Source organism: Pseudophryne corroboree, chromosome 5 (assembly GCF_028390025.1).
Source record: "Pseudophryne corroboree isolate aPseCor3 chromosome 5, aPseCor3.hap2, whole genome shotgun sequence".
NCBI lineage: Eukaryota > Metazoa > Chordata > Amphibia > Anura > Myobatrachidae > Pseudophryne > Pseudophryne corroboree.
This window is the reverse complement of record NC_086448.1, coordinates 659121084-659143729: the sequence shown is the minus strand read 5'-3', so window position 1 is coordinate 659143729 and position 22646 is coordinate 659121084. Positions and strand designations below refer to the sequence as shown.

The 22646-nt window shown below is 45.7% G+C and overlaps 1 long non-coding RNA gene across 1 annotated transcript in view; it reads left to right on the top strand.

Annotated features, from left to right (window-relative positions):
- Positions 1-22646, top strand: part of LOC134929295 (uncharacterized) — a 160985-nt gene that overhangs the window by 5029 nt on the left and 133310 nt on the right. The window lies entirely within an intron of this gene.

Sequence of the window (22646 nt, the reverse complement as noted above, 5' to 3'; positions counted from 1 at the left end):
AGACAGCGTCCCCCTTTTTACACATTACAGCAGACAGCATCCCCTTTTTTACACATTACGGCAGACAGTCCCCCTTTTTACACATTACGTCAGACAGCGTCCCGTTTTTACACATTACGGCAGACAGCGTCCCCTTTTTATACATTACAGCAGACAGCGTCCCCCTTTTTACACATTAAGGCAGACAGACAGAATAGATAGATAGACAGACAGAAATAATAGATTATACTTACTGCCTCCGCTGGCAGTCAGGCTCCTCGGTGCAGCAACTTCTTGCAGATCGCGGGCAGAGGAGAAGGAGGAGGAGGTAGGGGGACCTGGGAGCCGCAGCAGCACACTGTAATTGGTGGAGGCGCCGTTGCAGCTGTCCCTCTCCTTCCACATAGGTTGGCCGCCGCCGCTTTGATGAGGGAAGCGCATCCCAGCATACACAGCGGTGGCCAGCCTATGTGGAAGGAGAGGGACGGCTGCAGCAGCGTCTCCACCAATTACACTGCGCTGCTGCGACTCCATCCTCCACCTCCATCCTCCTCCCCCCACCCCCCATTGGCTGCTGCGTCCTTGTGCTCTTCTCGGCTGCAGTGGCCCACAGCACACAGCGGCAGGTGGCATGTAATGAGTCAGTTTGACTCATTACATGCCGCATTGGCTTTTGGCCCCTTGACAGTGGTGGGCCCTAATACATGTAATTATCATAAACAGGTGTATGAAACAACAGAACCCCTATTATACAGGATAAAACAACCAACTGTGTCATAGACAAATTGCTTTTCTGGTTAGTATATATTGGTTAGTAGGATGAATAGATAAAGTGGATGTAGTCAGGATCCCGGCGGTCGAGATCCCACAATCCCAGCCTACACTATATAAGTCCAAGTCCCCTCCTGGGACAATGACTCCAGGTGCCTGCCACTGGTACTTACTTAGAGCCCATGGGGGGTCATTCCGAGCTGATCTGTGCTACAGCACAGCTACGATCATCTTCCCTGACATGCGGGGGGGGACGCCCAGCACAGAGCTAGTCCGCCGCGCATGTCAGTCCCCCTCCCCCCACCAGAAGTGCAAAGGCATCGCACAGCGGCGATGCCTTTGCACTTCAAGAGTAGCTCCCGGCCAGCGCAGCTTTAGTGTGCTGGCCGGGAGCTACTCATCGGTCCCCGGCCCGCAGCAGCTGCGTGTGACGTCACGCAGCCGCTGCGGCCCGCCCCCCATTCGGTCGGGCCACGCCTGCATTGGCCGGACTGCATCCACGAAACAGCGGCTAAACGCTGCCGTTCCCCCCCGCGCCCAGCGATCGCTTCTGCCTGTCAATCAGGCAGAGGCGATCGCAACCCTGCTATGGCCTGACAATGCTGAATTCCTTTGTCGTATAAAACACCTTAAGAAGTCTAAGAACACTGTACGCTGTTTACTTAAGAAGTACCGTAATGGTACGCTATTTGCGTAACGATCGCTCAGCCGTAGGTGAGACGCTCAAGCGTCACGTTCGCTCGCGGCCCAGTGATCACAGGACACGTTATTGGTTATGTCTAGGGAAATGATTCGCTATGGCGTAGCTTACGCTCGAGACCACGAGGAGGTCACCAGCGATGCAGACGCTCACAACACTATACCTTTATGTAAAACCTTATATCAATGAAATACACTGCATACCTTAATGTGAGTACAGGGTGTAAGTGCAACCTTGTGTAACCTGACTAACTACAAAGCTGCTTGTGCGTCACCGACGCTCAAGTGAACACTTAACACTATAGAAAATACACAGATACTGGTTTAGGGTTCCAAAGCCTATTAACTGTATTATATCTAATATACTTGTAAAAAAGGATAACAGTACATATGATACACTACAATATAACAGAGACTTCCTAACCAAAATACAATACTACCTAATACAAAACAATACTATATTAGTCTAGGGGAGATATGAGAGAAAGGAGAAGGGAGAGAGAGAGAGAGAGAGAGAGAGAGAGAGAGAGAGAGAGAGAGAGAGAGAGAGAGAGAGAGAGAGAGAGACGGAGAGAGATGAGAGAAATTGGCTCACAGAAAAACAATGATTACGGAGAGAACTTACGCACAAAGGGTATGATCGCCTGCGCCTCGATATCCAGCTCCCGATTATCAGCAGATAACCGTTGATGAGAGAGTGCCTTTGGATATGGTCGGCCTGCCTATTTATGCCCCACACACAATGCAATCTAATGGTCCCTACAGTCTCACTGTCCATTGGACGCAGGAATTCGGCTTCGCATTATAACAAAGGTCATAGGTTGATTCATACAGGTAAACTGTCTTGTATCAGTGGCCTAAGTTAGGTAACACAATGGGTGATGACCAGCACATTCCTGTCTTCTGGAGAGCTTATTGTTTGACGAATACAAAACAGAATCCTGTCTGGGTTCTGCTCTATATTCATGATGTCCACTTTCAATTGAGACAATGACGTCTCAGCCCTTATTTTCCTGTATACAAATCCAGCCCCATTTGTAAACACAGGTGTTGGTCTTCTCCATTGAGTCTCAAAGCTCAATGTAATTAAAGGCTATTGCACTCCGTCTGCGGGAAAGATACTGATTTGGAGTACAATTGATCTTCAATTACTATTCTTGTGATTACCTTATGCATGTGTAGATATGAGGCCCTCTTAACATGCAAACTATTGTTTGGGGGATCTCTGAGGTCAAAGAGCCATTTGAGACCCACTGATGCATGACTAAGTAAGAACAAATGATAATAGAAAATAGACATAACTTGTTATGTCCATAACTATTCGCACGAGCGATTAATCCGCTCCAAACCAACACCGGAATATTGCTGATTAAATACTCTTCCGATGGGTACCAAACACTGCTGTATGATTCCTGTTAGACCCTTCGTACGATGTAAAGAGGGATTCCTCGGCTCAGGGACGTTCTATTTTAACCAAACTTTCAGAATCTATCAAAGGGACCATGATCTATAAACTACATTAATATTGAACATTTGTAACGACTGAGTCGCACGCTACGACTACATACTCTTTACCGTAAATGCACATACCGTGCGAGCGGGTGCACGCACTAGCGGGTATGCGCAGACACGGGAAAGCGCACGCATGCGCAGCATGGACCAGTGTGCGGTGCAAATATGGCAACGTGCATAGAGACATTTTTCTGACTTTGACAGTCCACCCTTTGGCAGTCAATAATAACTGCCACAAAACATTTAAGGAGAAAAATGTAAGTCAGGGGTTAATTGATTTCCATGGTGGGGTAAGGAAGAAGAGAGGAGTAGGTGTGAAAAGGGTATGACCTAGTGAGAAAGTAGAAGCATGTGTGTATGAGTCCATGTTTGGGGGGTCATGTATCATCGTGCCGTACGTGTGGTAAATCAAGCTTCGAGGTATTGCGAAGTATACATTTGAATTCCTTCTTATCCCGTACTCAGGGTCTGTGGATGGGCTGTCAAACTCTACCGAGCTCATTTCGGCTTACAGTTGTAACAAAATGGGGATGCACATTTTAGTTGATGATACATGAATGGGGGAGGTATGTGGTTGCTGATATCTGTGCCTGTATTCCCTATCGACTATGTGTGTCATTACCTGAGGGTTGTAGAGATGAAGATAAAGAACACTTACGGAAAATGCAATGATATTCTATGTCAGGTTAATGTACGTTCGTCGATTGAGGTCTTGATTGGTGTCGGTTGATTGGAGTCTTCTTCTTTGTGCTTTTGCTCATAAATCGTGAGTAAAGCAAACAACGTCCATGGATTTACAAAAAATGTTGGGCTAGCGTGATTTTAAAGTTCCTAGGGAAACTGGGGTACCCATGGCATTGTCCATCAAAATCTTGTATATCAGGTCGTCTGCTCTTCTTCTTTCCATCTTTCCGTTGTCGGCCCCTTGGCTCATCAAATCCTTCGTCTACGTGGGTCTTTGTACCTCGGAGGAAAACATAGAAATGGGTGAAAGACGGACCGTATACTCATTACATCATTACGTCATGGTTTCTAGCATTGGGTCATAAATCAAATCCAGGTTAATTACAGTTTCCTCACTCCTCAAGCTCATCACTCTTGTACTTTGTTTGCACCTCATTAAAGCCTGCCCGCATCTAAATATCAATCCAATCGATATAACGACACCCAAGATACATAGCAGAAACTTTCCAACATCCATTATGACTCCTTGAGCCCAGTCTCCCAAACCGGAGAACCAATTTCGCGGGTTCAACCATGACACCCAACCAGTCAGCTCATTACCTACAGCAGCAAGGGTGAGATTGTGTTTTCGACGAAATTCCCATTTTAATTGCAGAATGTCGTCCATCTTTTGGTCTATGACCTCTACCGGATCCTCGGTGCTATTTGTGATATACGTGCAACACTTTATACCGTACTGTGTTGCCAAAGTAACACAATATCCGCCTGTTACTGCTGTAAGGTAATTAAGAACCATCCTATGCTGAACTAGTTCTGTTTTGTAAGCTTGAAGTTCTCTTCCAGTGTATCTAAACGTGTCATCATATATTTCAGTGATATTATCTAACAAATTGGCGAGTGCGGAAATGTATCTATAATTCATCACTCCTCGAGCGGTACGAGTGAAATCTAACGCTACCAGAACCTGAATCCCGGTGGATTCATGGATAAGATCAGAGGCCGGATGCTCTAACCTTTCTGACAGTTGTCTTTTAACCCGGTGCTCGTAATGAGTGTGAGTATAAGGAGCTTGGGCACCACGGTGTATGTCCTTCATTTTGTCATGTGTAACAGTCATCACTTCAGGCAATACTTTTCCAATATAACACAATCCTTCAGAGTTAGGGGCAAGCCACTTGTACGCCTTTCTCCCGCATATGAAATATGCATCATCGGGGAGAACATAAGGGACGGAGAAGGACATGACCATATTACAAACCTTCCAGGTGAAATCTCCTGACCCTAATTCTTCCATCTGCTTAATGCACGTATCAGTTTGTACGATATGTGCACAGTATCCTGGTGATACTTCTCCAACTCTAGTAATTCTATTTCCTAAGGTATATCGATACCGGAAAGATTTTCCTCTACTGGCTATGTGGCGTACGAGCTCGGTATCTGTAGGCATTCTATCTGCTCTGTGTGAAAAGGTCATGGTGTGGTTACTCCATGACACTTCCCAATTTCCCGGTTTTCTAGGATTGGAGATATTAAAACATAAGAGGGACCTATCCACATGGTATTGGTGGAGTTTCAAACTAGGAGGGCTGGAGATGTTAAACCTCCGGTCCACCGGTCTCCCACCACTTAGCCCAAGTACCTCCCCTAACGTTAAAGGAAATGGTACTAGCCCTGATTTGCTGTGACCCTGAGGTACTTGAGAGCATACCCAACAATCTGTTTGGTTTAATACGCTACCCACTAGAGAGTGATAGTCACTCAATGGATGCCGGTCCATATGGTTATTAAGACTGGATTGGCATTCTTGTTACAGAGCCTACAGATACGGTCTTTCTTCTTAAACTAACAATCCTTCAAAGAAAATGTTTACAGATAACAGGGTGGTTAGATCGTGCCCGGTACTCGCCTTTGCTTGGTGATTGGGTTGCTATTGGAAATTTACACCTCCGTCTCAGTCATCAGGACCTTTCTGGATCCTTTCTCGACCTCACTGGTACTCTCACCGAAACAGACTGCTCTGGTCAACATCATGGTTAACGGAAAAATCCATATCACAGTCTCTTGGGGCAAGTCCATCTTACAGGAGGAGAAAAGAAGAAGTTTGTAAAGGGGGTATAAGAAAACCGTCTGAGGGGGAGAGAACTTGTTACGATAATAAGTTCTCTCGTCTTGTTGTTCTTCTTGTTCGGCTGTCCTCTCAAAAGGTGCTGTCTCTCAGTCTTCCAAACGAACATTCTGGTGATGCAATATTCCTTCCCATCCAGCGATCTTTCTGTTAAGGAGCAAAAATCTGGCATTACCATAGGTCCAACTGAGGGGTGACATACCATCTTTAAACCATGGAAACATGAGTGGGAAGAGAGAGACAACAAAAAAAAACAAAAGAGATAGAGAACAATTCATGTGCATATATACATTACATAACTCGACAATAACCACCAATAAGAAAAGAGAAACAAAGCATTTTTAAACATTGTCAACATTAAGAAAACATTGTTAGCATTAGAAAAACATTGTCAGACTTATTAGGCTGTCATATCTATGTGTCTAATGGTCTCCTTGAGCAGTCCCTCCCCACCAGCTCCTGCATTACTCCATTGTCTGTATCTGGCCAGAAATACATTGTGGCGGAGGTTATGCTGGGGTTTGGTAGACTTCTGCAAGGACCAAGTTGATATGCAATGTGTGAATTCTTACCAATACTCGTCATAGATGGGGATAGAGAGAGAGAGAGAAAAAAACATTTTTCACAAATACATTTACAACGTTTCACCTGGTCATCCCTGTGTCTTTAGTGAATGACCTCCCACTTTATTAATCGTTACCTCAGGCTTACCATCAGTCCTAATGATCACCTTTCTTGACTATATTTTATGGGTGTGGCCCAAAATTCTTCCTATATGATCCCTGATTATAATGGTGTATGTTGTAACTTTGCTCATTTCTTGGTCTAGGGGGTCTAACTTTATGTGGGTTATTACAGTTGTTGGCATAATGCCCTTCTCTTCTACAATGGTAACAAATCCTTGGCCTTCTCCATGTGCTAGGGGCCTGGGGTTCCGGTCGACTTGATGCATCCTCTAGTGCTTGGATGTTCAGTGTCATCAACCGCTCTCCCTGCGCTTCCCTGGTTCTTTGGATATTTCGGTCATGCTCGATAGCGGACTCTCTTAATGCCGCCACCGAGATACCTCTCCAATGAGGTATTGAAGTTTGTACCCTAATTTTTAGTGTGTCTTTCAAGTTGCTCGCTAATACGGACACAGCTACCTCTCTGTGGTGTACATTAGTTTCAATGTCATCTATACCAGTGTACCTAGCCATATCCTGCAGAGCCCGGTGAAAATACTCTTCTGCGGATTCACCTTCTTTTTTGTCTTATTGTATAGATTTTATTCCACTTTGCTACTGTAGGAAAATATTCTTTCAACTGTAGATTGATTCTTTTTATATTATCTTGGTTATACTTGTTTGTTAGTGGCACTTCCTCCTCTAGCTTACAATCAGTGATAAATTTCAATGAATCAACATCGGGGGGTAAACATGCCCTCAAAACTGTCCTCCAATCTTTGTTACTTGGCTCTGCAGTATGTCCTAGCACTCTAATGTACCTTTGACAAGCAACTAAGTCTTTCCTGGGATCAGGAAATTCAGACAGAATTGCTCTTAATTCTGTTCGGGAAAAAGGGCAGTACATGGCGATGTTCCTGACAGGAGTGATTCCTGAAGAGTCAGTTTCCCCATTTGGTACTGCAATTACCCTAACAGGATTAAGTCCAGTAATGTCATTCTGAATTGATTCTAGGATATAAGGTACATTTGTTTGTGTGTGATGTATATTACCATACATACCTGTGAACACGACCTCACCTGACCCTCCATTAGGGGGTTTGATTACAGTTTTTACCGACTGGGTCGTGTCCACCTGGACGTCTTGTGTGATGGCTTCTGAAAGAGGTGCCGACATCGTTCTTGGTTCACTTTCTGGTTGGTGTTCCTGAGGAAAGTTTAACATGGGGTGCGACTTGCATGGGTTAATAGTTGTACATTCAACAGTATTACAATTATCTTTGTTACATTTATTACACTTATTCTTATTATCTGTACTACTGTTGCTAAGAGCATTTTTATTGTTCACCCTTGTGCTTCTCTCCGCAACCACAATCCCCTCCATTGCCACTTCTCCTCTCTCAAGATGAAAGTTAGGTAAGTAAGTTATATTTCTTTGCATTTCACTCTCCTGTTGCCATATTTGTAAACAATCATAATGCTTGATTCGTCTCTTTGCTGATTTGATGAGACATATCCTTCGCCTTAAATTATGCAACACCTCTGAGTCAAAACTACCTATCCCGGGAAATGGTGCCTTATCCCCCGCAGTCATTCGTGTCCATTCATCACAAAAGGTCTCAGAGTGGGGACCATATTTCCCCCACATTACTAACCGAGCAGACCCTCGGGGTCTGCAAGCCTCTGGAGTCTGAATCCTGACCTCCGACCGTCTCTGTATTGTGCACTTGGCTGCCATTGTGGACCTTTTTAACACAGAAAAAAACTTCCTAAAATGCACCAAACACAGAACTTCGTTGGAAATCCTTAAAGCTCTTCCACTGAACTTCTTCTGCTCCGGGTATCTCCGGTCCGCCTTCTAGCAGACACGTGTAGCCGTTGCAGGCCCTATCTCTAGAGATTTTCCTGAGAAAATTCCCTTCCTTTTTCTTTACACAAATCACGCTTGCATGTGCTCCCTACAACACGTATGAGGGCAAGATTTACGCATGGATATACGACCTCATATCCCGTTGCGTTATTGGTCACACATACAACCGTGCGGTCCAATCGTACCACTTATAGACACTTGTTGCCCATAAATGGTAGGATCATTGGAGTCTCCCTACTGTGCTCCAAAACAGCCAGAGCGTAATACAACGAAAACTTTATCACACTCTGTTGCACGTTTTCACTCAGATCGTGCTCATCACGTTCCACATAGATCACAAAGTTCACAAAGCGGGATTATCACATAGATCACAAAGTCCACAAAGCGGGATTCAATACACTCATACCGTTTTCAACCCAATATCATTCTTATAGTTTTCTGATCAGAAAAATCATTTCCCGTAGTCTGATAGCTCTCCCCAGAGGTATTACAGTAAAACAAGGTATTTAAACTAAGTTTTGGAAAGCTGAAATCAATTTGTGTTATTTATCGCCTTGCGTTATTTACCTTTATCACAGTTTGAGCTACGTAGGCGTAACCAGACGCTCCGTTGCGTAATGTACGCTGCGTGCGTCTGCCTTTGGATTGCGTACGCTAGTCCTTTGTTAGGGACACGTGTACGCAAAGAAAAGATCCACCGTAACACAATTTCTACTTTTATCAATGTAGAGGATCCTTTATCATCTACCGCGCACCACACTGACAAGCTGTGTGTTTGTCTATACTTTAACTATTACCTCTACTATGAAATAACAGCAAATCTCTTTTAGCACTTCCTATCAACTATAAAATTGGCAAACAGGAATAGTGATATACGAAATTTTGAAAAAGAAATGCAGATATATGTATGCGTGCGTGTGTACACAAGACAGAAGAGAAATAAACAGTTTTAAAAGACACAAGCGTTTTGTTCTTACTTCCGGTCCCGGATTCCTTCAGCACTCTTAATCTAAGCGAAAGCAGACGCTTATCCCGTCAGCAACTGCGAGACAACCTCCCACCCTTTGCTGGAGGGATAATGTCTGCTGATCTACCCAGTGCAGATATGAGAAGGATAGGACACGCCCCCAATTGACAATGCTGAATTCCTTTGTCGTATAAAACACCTTAAGAAGTCTAAGAACACTGTACGCTGTTTACTTAAGAAGTACCGTAATGGTACGCTATTTGCGTAACGATCGCTCAGCCGTAGGTGAGACGCTCAAGCGTCACGTTCGCTCGCGGCCCAGTGATCACAGGACACGTTATTGGTTATGTCTAGGGAAATGATTCGCTATGGCGTAGCTTACGCTCGAGACCACGAGGAGGTCACCAGCGATGCAGACGCTCACAACACTATACCTTTATGTAAAACCTTATATCAATGAAATACACTGCATACCTTAATGTGAGTACAGGGTGTAAGTGCAACCTTGTGTAACCTGACTAACTACAAAGCTGCTTGTGCGTCACCGACGCTCAAGTGAACACTTAACACTATAGAAAATACACAGATACTGGTTTAGGGTTCCAAAGCCTATTAACTGTATTATATCTAATATACTTGTAAAAAAGGATAACAGTACATATGATACACTACAATATAACAGAGACTTCCTAACCAAAATACAATACTACCTAATACAAAACAATACTATATTAGTCTAGGGGAGATATGAGAGAAAGGAGAAGGGAGAGAGAGAGAGAGAGAGAGAGAGAGAGAGAGAGAGAGAGAGAGAGAGAGAGAGAGAGAGAGAGAGAGAGAGACGGAGAGAGATGAGAGAAATTGGCTCACAGAAAAACAATGATTACGGAGAGAACTTACGCACAAAGGGTATGATCGCCTGCGCCTCGATATCCAGCTCCCGATTATCAGCAGATAACCGTTGATGAGAGAGTGCCTTTGGATATGGTCGGCCTGCCTATTTATGCCCCACACACAATGCAATCTAATGGTCCCTACAGTCTCACTGTCCATTGGACGCAGGAATTCGGCTTCGCATTATAACAAAGGTCATAGGTTGATTCATACAGGTAAACTGTCTTGTATCAGTGGCCTAAGTTAGGTAACACAATGGGTGATGACCAGCACATTCCTGTCTTCTGGAGAGCTTATTGTTTGACGAATACAAAACAGAATCCTGTCTGGGTTCTGCTCTATATTCATGATGTCCACTTTCAATTGAGACAATGACGTCTCAGCCCTTATTTTCCTGTATACAAATCCAGCCCCATTTGTAAACACAGGTGTTGGTCTTCTCCATTGAGTCTCAAAGCTCAATGTAATTAAAGGCTATTGCACTCCGTCTGCGGGAAAGATACTGATTTGGAGTACAATTGATCTTCAATTACTATTCTTGTGATTACCTTATGCATGTGTAGATATGAGGCCCTCTTAACATGCAAACTATTGTTTGGGGGATCTCTGAGGTCAAAGAGCCATTTGAGACCCACTGATGCATGACTAAGTAAGAACAAATGATAATAGAAAATAGACATAACTTGTTATGTCCATAACTATTCGCACGAGCGATTAATCCGCTCCAAACCAACACCGGAATATTGCTGATTAAATACTCTTCCGATGGGTACCAAACACTGCTGTATGATTCCTGTTAGACCCTTCGTACGATGTAAAGAGGGATTCCTCGGCTCAGGGACGTTCTATTTTAACCAAACTTTCAGAATCTATCAAAGGGACCATGATCTATAAACTACATTAATATTGAACATTTGTAACGACTGAGTCGCACGCTACGACTACATACTCTTTACCGTAAATGCACATACCGTGCGAGCGGGTGCACGCACTAGCGGGTATGCGCAGACACGGGAAAGCGCACGCATGCGCAGCATGGACCAGTGTGCGGTGCAAATATGGCAACGTGCATAGAGACATTTTTCTGACTTTGACAGGCCTTCGGCCTTCTGGCATGTGCCGGCGCACTACGGCGCAGTAGGGTCCCGTTTGCTCTACTGTGTTAAAAAGCAGCGAGCGAACGGGTCCTTATGCTGTGAAGCAGTAGAGCTATCCATATCTTTCTTAATTAATAGAAATGCTTGAAAAATTTTAACTGGTTTGACATTCAATCAAATTTAATCTTTCAAAGAGCCTGCAGGTTTTTGTCTCATAATAGTCATGGAATTTAAATTTCCAGTTCACAGTTTGAGCATTCGCATTTGCCATGTGCAACTCGCCATTCCAGTCTATATTCTAGATTTTCCAATTGCTTTCAAATTAGCTTTTGCTGTTCACAGTTTGATGTTAGTCATTTGTGTTCCCCATACACATTAAAATTGGAGGGGGGGGGGGGGGTGAGAGGTGAGTTTAAACTCACTTTAATATAATGCTTTTACAATTAAATCATTTGAACACATTTTTAAATTGAAGTGAGAATAATTACTGTATTTGCAGTTCGCATTCAAGGCCAATATTTAAATGGCAAAACATGTGCAGACCGGCTCAACAATGTGGGAACTGGCTCATTTGTTTGCAAACCACATTGAGTACTATTCAAATGACTTGACCAATTTCAAACACGTTGGGCTTCTATGATTAATTAAAACAGTTCTAAAAATATTGATTCATGTTTTTAATCTTTAGAGCCAACGGGCTGGATGTAATAAGTCAGAGTTCGGCGGCCATGCCGGGATGTCAACCGAACGTGGACCTTTTTTTTAAAGGGGCAATCATATACAAGGCAGATTAGCGAGCGTGCAGGATGCTGGCCGAACTCGGATGTTTTATTAAAGAGGCAATCATGTACAAGGCATGGTTTAGCCTTGTACGATTTCCCCTTTAAAAAAAAAAAATCCCAGTTTTTCTGGCATCCCACACGACCACTGACCTCAGACTTCATTACATCCCGGAAACTTGTCAAACTGATTAAAGAGTCAAATTGCAGCCAGTTCGAACAGCTCTGCACTTTAATAAGCAGATGTTACAGACTTCTGACAGATCAGGCAATTCTCAAAGATTCACTCATGGGCACAAAATACTCTAACAATTCTTCTTTGTTGATAGATAACTATAACATAATATTGTATTTAGTCTGGATGTCATGGTTACTGACATGAAAGATATATTATTGGGTTTATATTTATTAGATATCTGTGTGTATGGTGTGATAGTCAGGGCTGGCAACAGAAATCTTGGGGCCTGGTACAGTGATATCTCTGGGGCATTTGCTGTGCTATATAAGAAACTGTTAATAAATATATAGATTTATACACCTATATAAATATGTTAATATCTCCTTCCTCACCCACACACCACACAGTGGGTCTCTCCCCAATAACTCCATGCTCCATTCCCAGCTCCCCCACCCCATCCCAAAGCCCTGTATCCCCTCACCAATCCACTCTTACCAAAGGAAGAGACTCACCTGTGCTGCATTCCCCAGTATCCTGACCCAAACACCACACAACAGGTACCGTGCGGGCCCTCACACCCCACCAGAAGAAGACGGTGCAGGGCACGGGAATCCTAGCCAGCAGGGCTGCTGCCATGTCCCATAACTGCCTGTAACAGAGCTGGACCTGGAAGAGCAGACGTCGCACAGTTTCTTTGCGCGAGAGGTTCTTGTCACTCTGAGGCTGCACCCACACCGCGTACAGCTCGCTGACCTATTTGGACAAGATGGCTTACTATTTGGACAAGACAGCTTACATCCCTGCCGGGCACTAAGTGCCATATCCTTGGGGCCCTTCTGATCCTTGGGACCTGGTACAGGTGATCCCTTTAACCCCCCCTGTCGCCGGTCCTGGTGATAGTAGATAAGACAACACTCTCCTTGGGCTTCCTCTTAGACTGCCTGTAACTAGAGGAGGTCTCACTAAGACTATTGCCCTGGCTAGCTAAATATATGCTACATTAGAGATACACATTAAGGGAAAAGAGAGACAAATTAATTTATATCAAAACTGGACCCACAGGATTTTATGGACTGAAAAGGTCCACCAAAAACAGCAGAAATGCGTCTTTAATGGCCCGTCAGAAATATGACACCTATAGAATGGAAGTTTATAAAAAAAATCCTAATTGCGAAATAGGTTCCTATGTTTTAAATACCCCCTGAACTTTAAAAAAAAAAAATATATATATATATATATATATATATATATATATATATATACACATACATGTGGTAATGGTCGGCACTCTCAGATACAAAGTCACCTTGCCCTGGTGCCCTCCTAGGTGTATGCACACCAAACAGTATGAAGCTGGAGACAGGCGGCACTCACGGGACTTGCTCACAGAATACACGGGACTGCACCCGTAGATATCAACGTTTTGATTTTATTAATCGTCTTCAGGATAAAACACGTACAGAAAAAACAAACATTTATAACTCACCAAGTGAATGAACGTCTCCTCCCGCCGCCAGGCTCCGGGCGTCCGTCCGCTCCCGATGACGTCACCCCACCGCAACGTGCGACCTCCAGCGCTCACACCAAGCTCCGCGCCGGACTCCCGTTGCCTAGCTACAGCAAGAGGCATGATCATGTGACTTTCACATATTATAACAGCTAAAAAGCAGTCCATCCGGCCCTGCAAGCTGCAATTGTGTATCATTAACTATCATATCCTCTTTATGTATGCACTATGCAATTTATTGGTAAAATATGATTGTTAGATAAATCCTTAATAATAAAATCTACAATCCTGCCCTATTATTTAGGTACCCTTAGAGAAAACAGTTCAATCCAAAGTTCTCATTCAGGCCATGTGGGGATACAGTGTTTAATCTATGTATCCACCTTGCCTCACATTGCAGGAGAGACCTATCTCTGTCACCACCTCTCACCTTTTTCTCTACTTGATCTATGATCTTGTATCTTAAGGTAGACAGTCCATGTTTGGGAATTCTAAAGTGCCTTGCTACTAGAGATGAGCGGGTTCGGTTTCTCTGAATCCGAACCCGCACGAACTTCATGTTTTTTTTCACGGGTCCGAGCGACTCGGATCTTCCCGCCTTGCTCGGTTAACCCGAGCGCGCCCGAACGTCATCATGACGCTGTCGGATTCTCGCGAGACTCGGATTCTATATAAGGAGCCGCGCGTCGCCGCCATTTTCACACGTGCATTGAGATTGATAGGGAGAGGACGTGGCTGGCGTCCTCTCCATTTAGATTAGGAGAGAGAGAGAGAGAGAGATTGACCTGAGGCTAATACTGTAGAAGAGAGTGCAGAGTTTAGTGACTGACCACAGTGACCACCAGCAGTGCAGTTGTTTTATTTAATATATCCGTTCTCTGCCTGAAAAAACGGTACACACAGTGACTCAGTCACATACCATATCTGTGTGCACTGCTCAGCCCAGTGTGCTGCATGCCTGCATCATCTATGTATATATTATATATCTGACTGTGCTCAGCTCACACAGCTTATAATTGTGGGGGAGACTGGGGAGCACTGCAGTGCCAGTTATAGGTTATAGCAGGAGCCAGGAGTACAAGACAGTCACATACCATATCTGTGTGCACTGCTCAGCCCAGTGTGCTGCATCATCTATGTATATATTATATATCTGACTGTGCTCAGCTCACACAGCTTATAATTGTGGGGGAGACTGGGGAGCACTGCAGTGCCAGTTATAGGTTAAAGCAGGAGCCAGGAGTACATATTATATTAAAATTAAACAGTGCACACTTTTGCTGCAGGAGTGCCACTGCCAGTGTGACTGACCAGTGACCTGACCACACTGACCACCAGTATAGTTAGTAGTATACTATATTGTGATTGCCTGAAAAAGTTAAACACTCGTCGTGTGACTTCACTTGTGTGGTGTTTTTTTTTTTATTCTATAAAAAACTCATTCTGCTGACAGACAGTGTCCAGCAGGTCCGTCATTATATAATATATATACCTGTCCGGCTGCAGTAGTGATATATATATATTTTTTATATCATTATTTATCATCCAGTCGCAGCAGACACAGTACGGTAGTTCACGGCTGTAGCTACCTCTGTGTCGGCACTCGGAAGTCCATCCATAATTGTATACCACCTACCCGTGGTTTTTTTTTCTTTCTTCTTTATACATACATACTACTACATCTCTTTATCAACCAGTCTATATTAGCAGCAGACACAGTACAGTACGGTAGTTCACGGCTGTGGCTACCTCTGTGTCGGCACTCGGCAGTCCGTCCATAATTGTATACCACCTAACCGTGTTTTTTTTTTCTTTCTTCTTTATACATACATACTACGACATCTCTTTATCAACCAGTCTATATTAGCAGCAGACACAGTACAGTACGGTAGTTCACGGCTGTGGCTACCTCTGTGTCGGCACTCGGCAGTCCGTCCATAATTGTATACCACCTAACCGTGGTTTTTTTTTCTTTCTTCTTCATACATACATACTACGACATCTCTTTATCAACCAGTCTATATTAGCAGCAGACACAGTACAGTACGGTAGTTCACGGCTGTGGCTACCTCTGTGTCGGCACTCGGCAGTCCGTCCATAATTGTATACCACCTAACCGTGGTTTTTTTTTCTTTCTTCTTTATACATACATACTACGACATCTCTTTATCAACCAGTCTATATTAGCAGCAGACACAGTACAGTACGGTAGTTCACGGCTGTGGCTACCTCTGTGTCGGCACTCGGCAGTCCGTCCATAATTGTATACCACCTAACCGTGGTTTTTTTTTCTTTCTTCTTCATACATACATACTACGACATCTCTTTATCAACCAGTCTATATTAGCAGCAGACACAGTACAGTACGGTAGTTCACGGCTGTGGCTACCTCTGTGTCGGCACTCGGCAGTCCGTCCATAATTGTATACCACCTACCCGTGGTTTTTTTTTCTTTCTTCTTTATACATACATACTACTACATCTCTTTATCAACCAGTCTATATTAGCAGCAGACACAGTACAGTACGGTAGTTCACGGCTGTGGCTACCTCTGTGTCGGCACTCGGCAGTCCGTCCATAATTGTATACCACCTACCCGTGGTTTTTTTTTCTTTCTTCTTCATACATACATACATACTACGACATCTCTTTATCAACCAGTCTATATTAGCAGCAGACACAGTACAGTACGGTAGTTCACGGCTGTGGCTACCTCTGTGTCGGCACTCGGCAGTCCGTCCATAATTGTATACCACCTAACCGTGGTTTTCTTTTCTTTCTTCTTCATACATACATACTACGACATCTCTTTATCAACCAGTCTATATTAGCAGCAGACACAGTACGGTAGTTCACGGCTGTAGCTACCTCTGTGTCGGCACTCGGCAGTCCGTCCATAATTGTATACTAGTATCCATCCATCTCCATTGTTTACCTGAGGTGCCTTTTAGTTGTGCCTATTAAAATATGGAGAACAAAAATGTTGAGGTTCCAAAATTAGGGAAAGATCAAGATCCACTTCCACCTCGTGCTGAAGCTGCTGCCACTAGTCATGGCCGAGACGATGAAATGCCAGCAACGTCGTCTGCCAAGGCCGATGCCCAATGTCATAGTACAGAGCATGTCAAATCCAAAACACCAAATATCAGTAAAAAAAGGACTCCAAAACCTAAAATAAAATTGTCGGAGGAGAAGCGTAAACTTGCCAATATGCCATTTACCACACGGAGTGGCAAGGAACGGCTGAGGCCCTGGCCTATGTTCATGGCTAGTGGTTCAGCTTCACATGAGGATGGAGGCACTCAGCCTCTCGCTAGAAAAATGAAAAGACTCAAGCTGGCAAAAGCAGTAGCACCGCAAAGAACTGTGCGTTCTTCGAAATCCCAAATCCACAAGGAGAGTCCAATTGTGTCGGTTGCGATGCCTGACCTTCCCAACACTGGACGTGAAGAGCATGCGCCTTCCACCATTTGCACGCCCCCTGCAAGTGCTGGAAGGAGCACCCGCAGTCCAGTTCCTGATAGTCAGATTGAAGATGTCAGTGTTGAAGTACACCAGGATGAGGAGGATATGGGTGTTGCTGGCGCTGGGGAGGAAATTGACCAGGAGGATTCTGATGGTGAGGTGGTTTGTTTAAGTCAGGCACCCGGGGAGACACCTGTTGTCCGTGGGAGGAATATGGCCGTTGACATGCCTGTTGAAAATACCAAAAAAATCAGCTCTTCGGTGTGGAACTATTTCAACAGAAATGCGGACAACAGGTGTCAAGCCGTGTGTTCCCTTTGTCAAGCTGTAATAAGTAGGGGTAAGGACGTTAACCACCTCGGAACATCCTCCCTTATACGTCACCTGCAGCGCATTCATAATAAGTCAGTGACAAGTTCAAAAACTTTGGGTGACAGCGGAAGCAGTCCACTGACCAGTAAATCCCTTCCTCTTGTAACCAAGCTCACGCAAACCACCCCACCAACTCCCTCAGTGTCAATTTCCTCCTTCCCCAGGAATGCCAATAGTCCTGCAGGCAATGTCACTGGCAATTCTGACGAGTCCTCTCCTGCCTGGGATTCCTCCGATGCATCCTTGCGTGTAACGCCTACTGCTGCTGGCGCTGCTTTTGTTGCTGCTGGGAGTCGATGGTCATCCCAGAGGGGAAGTCGTAAGCCCACTTGTACTACTTCCAGTAAGCAATTGACTGTTCAACAGTCCTTTGCGAGGAAGATGAAATATCACAGCAGTCATCCTGCTGCAAAGCGGATAACTGAGGCCTTGACAACTATGTTGGTGTTAGACGTGCGTCCGGTATCCGCCGTTAGTTCACAGGGAACTAGACAATTTATTGAGGCAGTGTGCCCCCGTTACCAAATACCATCTAGGTTCCACTTCTCTAGGCAGGCGATACCGAGAATGTACACGGACGTCAGAAAAAGACTCACCAGTGTCCTAAAAAATGCAGTTGTACCCAATGTCCACTTAACCACGGACATGTGGACAAGTGGAGCAGGGCAGGGTCAGGACTATATGACTGTGACAGCCCACTGGGTAGATGTATGGACTCCCGCCGCAAGAACAGCAGCGGCGGCACCAGTAGCAGCATCTCGCAAACGCCAACTCTTTCCTAGGCAGGCTACGCTTTGTATCACCGGTTTCCAGAATACGCACACAGCTGAAAACCTCTTACGGCAACTGAGGAAGATCATCGCGGAATGGCTTACCCCAATTGGACTCTCCTGTGGATTTGTGGCATCGGACAACGCCAGCAATATTGTGTGTGCATTAAATATGGGCAAATTCCAGCACGTCCCATGTTTTGCACATACCTTGAATTTGGTGGTGCAGAATTATTTAAAAAACGACAGGGGCGTGCAAGAGATGCTGTCGGTGGCCAGAAAAATTGCGGGACACTTTCGGCGTACAGGCACCACGTACAGAAGACTGGAGCACCACCAAAAACTACTGAACCTGCCCTGCCATCATCTGAAGCAAGAAGTGGTAACGAGGTGGAATTCAACCCTCTATATGCTTCAGAGGTTGGAGGAGCAGCAAAAGGCCATTCAAGCCTATACAATTGAGCACGATATAGGAGGTGGAATGCACCTGTCTCAAGCGCAGTGGAGAATGATTTCAACGTTGTGCAAGGTTCTGATGCCCTTTGAACTTGCCACACGTGAAGTCAGTTCAGACACTGCCAGCCTGAGTCAGGTCATTCCCCTCATCAGGCTTTTGCAGAAGAAGCTGGAGACATTGAAGGAGGAGCTAACACAAAGCGATTCCGCTAGGCATGTGGGACTTGTGGATGGAGCCCTTAATTCGCTTAACAAGGATTCACGGGTGGTCAATCTGTTGAAATCAGAGCACTACATTTTGGCCACCGTGCTCGATCCTAGATTTAAAGCCTACCTTGGATCTCTCTTTCCGGCAGACACAAGTCTGCTGGGGTTGAAACACCTGCTGGTGAGAAAATTGTCAAGTCAAGCGGAACGCGACCTGTCAACATCTCCTCCTTCACATTCTCCCGCAACTGGGGGTGCGAGGAAAAGGCTCAGAATTCCGAGCCCACCCGCTGGCGGTGATGCAGGGCAGTCTGGAGCGACTGCTGATGCTGACATCTGGTCCGGACTGAAGGACCTGACAACGATTACGGACATGTCGTCTACTGTCACTGCATATGATTCTCTCACCATTGAAAGAATGGTGGAGGATTATATGAGTGACCGCATCCAAGTAGGCACGTCACACAGTCCATACTTATACAGGCAGGAAAAAGAGGCAATTTGGAGGCCATTGCACAAACTGGCTTTATTCTACCTAAGTTGCCCTCCCACAAGTGTGTACTCCGAAAGAGTGTTTAGTGCCGCCGCTCACCTTGTCAGCAATCGGCGTACGAGGTACATCCAGAAAATGTGGAGAAGATGATGTTCATTAAAATGAATTATAATCAATTCCTCCGCGGAGACATTGACCAGCAGCAATTGCCTCCACAAAGTACACAGGGAGCTGAGATGGTGGATTCCAGTGGGGACGAATTGATAATCTGTGAGGAGGGGGAAGTACACGGTGATATATCGGAGGGTGATGATGAGGTGGACATCTTGCCTCTGTAGAGCCAGTTTGTGCAAGGAGAGATTAATTGCTTCTTTTTTGGGGGGGGCCCAAACCAACCCGTCATATCAGTCACAGTCGTGTGGCAGACCCTGTCACTGAAATGATGGGTTGGTTAAAGTGTGCATGTCCTGTTTTGTTTATACAACATAAGGGTGGGTGGGAGGGCCCAAGGACAATTCCATCTTGCACCTCTTTTTTCTTTTATTTTTCTTTGCGTCATGTGCTGTTTGGGGAGGGTTTTTTGGAAGGGACATCCTGTGTGACACTGCAGTGCCACTCCTAAATGGGCCCGGTGTTTGTGTCGGCCACTAGGGTCGCTAATCTTACTCACACAGTCAGCTACCTCATTGCGCCTCTTTTTTTCTTTGCGTCATGTGCTGATTGGGGAGGGTTTTTTGGAAGGGACATCCTGCGTGACACTGCAGTGCCACTCCTAAATGGGCCCGGTGTTTGTGTCGGCCACTAGGGTCGCTAATCTTACTCACACAGTCAGCTACCTCATTGCGCCTCTTTTTTTCTTTGCGTCATGTGCTGATTGGGGAGGGTTTTTTGGAAGGGACATCCTGCGTGACACTGCAGTGCCACTCCTAAATGGGCCCGGTGTTTGTGTCGGCCACTAGGGTCGCTAATCTTACTCACACAGTCAGCTACCTCATTGCGCCTCTTTTTTTCTTTGCGTCATGTGCTGATTGGGGAGGGTTTTTTGGAAGGGACATCCTGCGTGACACTGCAGTGCCACTCCTAAATGGGCCCGGTGTTTGTGTCGGCCACTAGGGTCGCTAATCTTACTCACACAGTCAGCTACCTCATTGCGCCTCTTTTTTTCTTTGCGTCATGTGCTGATTGGGGAGGGTTTTTTGGAAGGGACATCCTGCGTGACACTGCAGTGCCACTCCTAAATGGGCCCGGTGTTTGTGTCGGCCACTAGGGTCGCTAATCTTACTCACACAGTCAGCTACCTCATTGCGCCTCTTTTTTTCTTTGCGTCATGTGCTGATTGGGGAGGGTTTTTTGGAAGGGACATCCTGCGTGACACTGCAGTGCCACTCCTAAATGGGCCCGGTGTTTGTGTCGGCCACTAGGGTCGCTAATCTTACTCACACAGTCAGCTACCTCATTGCGCCTCTTTTTTTCTTTGCGTCATGTGCTGATTGGGGAGGGTTTTTTGGAAGGGACATCCTGCGTGACACTGCAGTGCCACTCCTAAATGGGCCCGGTGTTTGTGTCGGCCACTAGGGTCGCTAATCTTACTCACACAGTCAGCTACCTCATTGCGCCTCTTTTTTTCTTTGCGTCATGTGCTGATTGGGGAGGGTTTTTTGGAAGGGACATCCTGCGTGACACTGCAGTGCCACTCCTAAATGGGCCCGGTGTTTGTGTCGGCCACTAGGGTCGCTAATCTTACTCACACAGTCAGCTACCTCATTGCGCCTCTTTTTTTCTTTGCGTCATGTGCTGATTGGGGAGGGTTTTTTGGAAGGGACATCCTGCGTGACACTGCAGTGCCACTCCTAAATGGGCCCGGTGTTTGTGTCGGCCACTAGGGTCGCTAATCTTACTCACACAGTCAGCTACCTCATTGCGCCTCTTTTTTTTCTTTGCGTCATGTGCTGATTGGGGAGGGTTTTTTGGAAGGGACATCCTGCGTGACACTGCAGTGCCACTCCTAAATGGGCCCGGTGTTTGTGTCGGCCACTAGGGTCGCTAATCTTACTCACACAGTCAGCTACCTCATTGCGCCTCTTTTTTTCTTTGCGTCATGTGCTGATTGGGGAGGGTTTTTTGGAAGGGACATCCTGCGTGACACTGCAGTGCCACTCCTAAATGGGCCCGGTGTTTGTGTCGGCCACTAGGGTCGCTAATCTTACTCACACAGTCAGCTACCTCATTGCGCCTCTTTTTTTCTTTGCGTCATGTGCTGATTGGGGAGGGTTTTTTGGAAGGGACATCCTGCGTGACACTGCAGTGCCACTCCTAAATGGGCCCGGTGTTTGTGTCGGCCACTAGGGTCGCTAATCTTACTCACACAGTCAGCTACCTCATTGCGCCTCTTTTTTTCTTTGCGTCATGTGCTGATTGGGGAGGGTTTTTTGGAAGGGACATCCTGCGTGACACTGCAGTGCCACTCCTAAATGGGCCCGGTGTTTGTGTCGGCCACTAGGGTCGCTAATCTTACTCACACAGTCAGCTACCTCACTGCGCCTCTTTTTTTCTTTGCGTCATGTGCTGATTGGGGAGGGTTTTTTGGAAGGGACATCCTGCGTGACACTGCAGTGCCACTCCTAAATGGGCCCGGTGTTTGTGTCGGCCACTAGGGTCGCTAATCTTACTCACACAGTCAGCTACCTCATTGCGCCTCTTTTTTTCTTTGCGTCATGTGCTGATTGGGGAGGGTTTTTTGGAAGGGACATCCTGCGTGACACTGCAGTGCCACTCCTAAATGGGCCCGGTGTTTGTGTCGGCCACTAGGGTCGCTAATCTTACACAGTCAGCTACCTCATTGCGCCTCTTTTTTTCTTTGCGTCATGTGCTGATTGGGGAGGGTTTTTTGGAAGGGACATCCTGCGTGACACTGCAGTGCCACTCCTAAATGGGCCCGGTGTTTGTGTCGGCCACTAGGGTCGCTAATCTTACTCACACAGTCAGCTACCTCATTGCGCCTCTTTTTTTCTTTGCGTCATGTGCTGATTGGGGAGGGTTTTTTGGAAGGGACATCCTGCGTGACACTGCAGTGCCACTCCTAAATGGGCCCGGTGTTTGTGTCGGCCACTAGGGTCGCTTATCTTACTCACACAGTCAGCTACCTCATTGCGCCTCTTT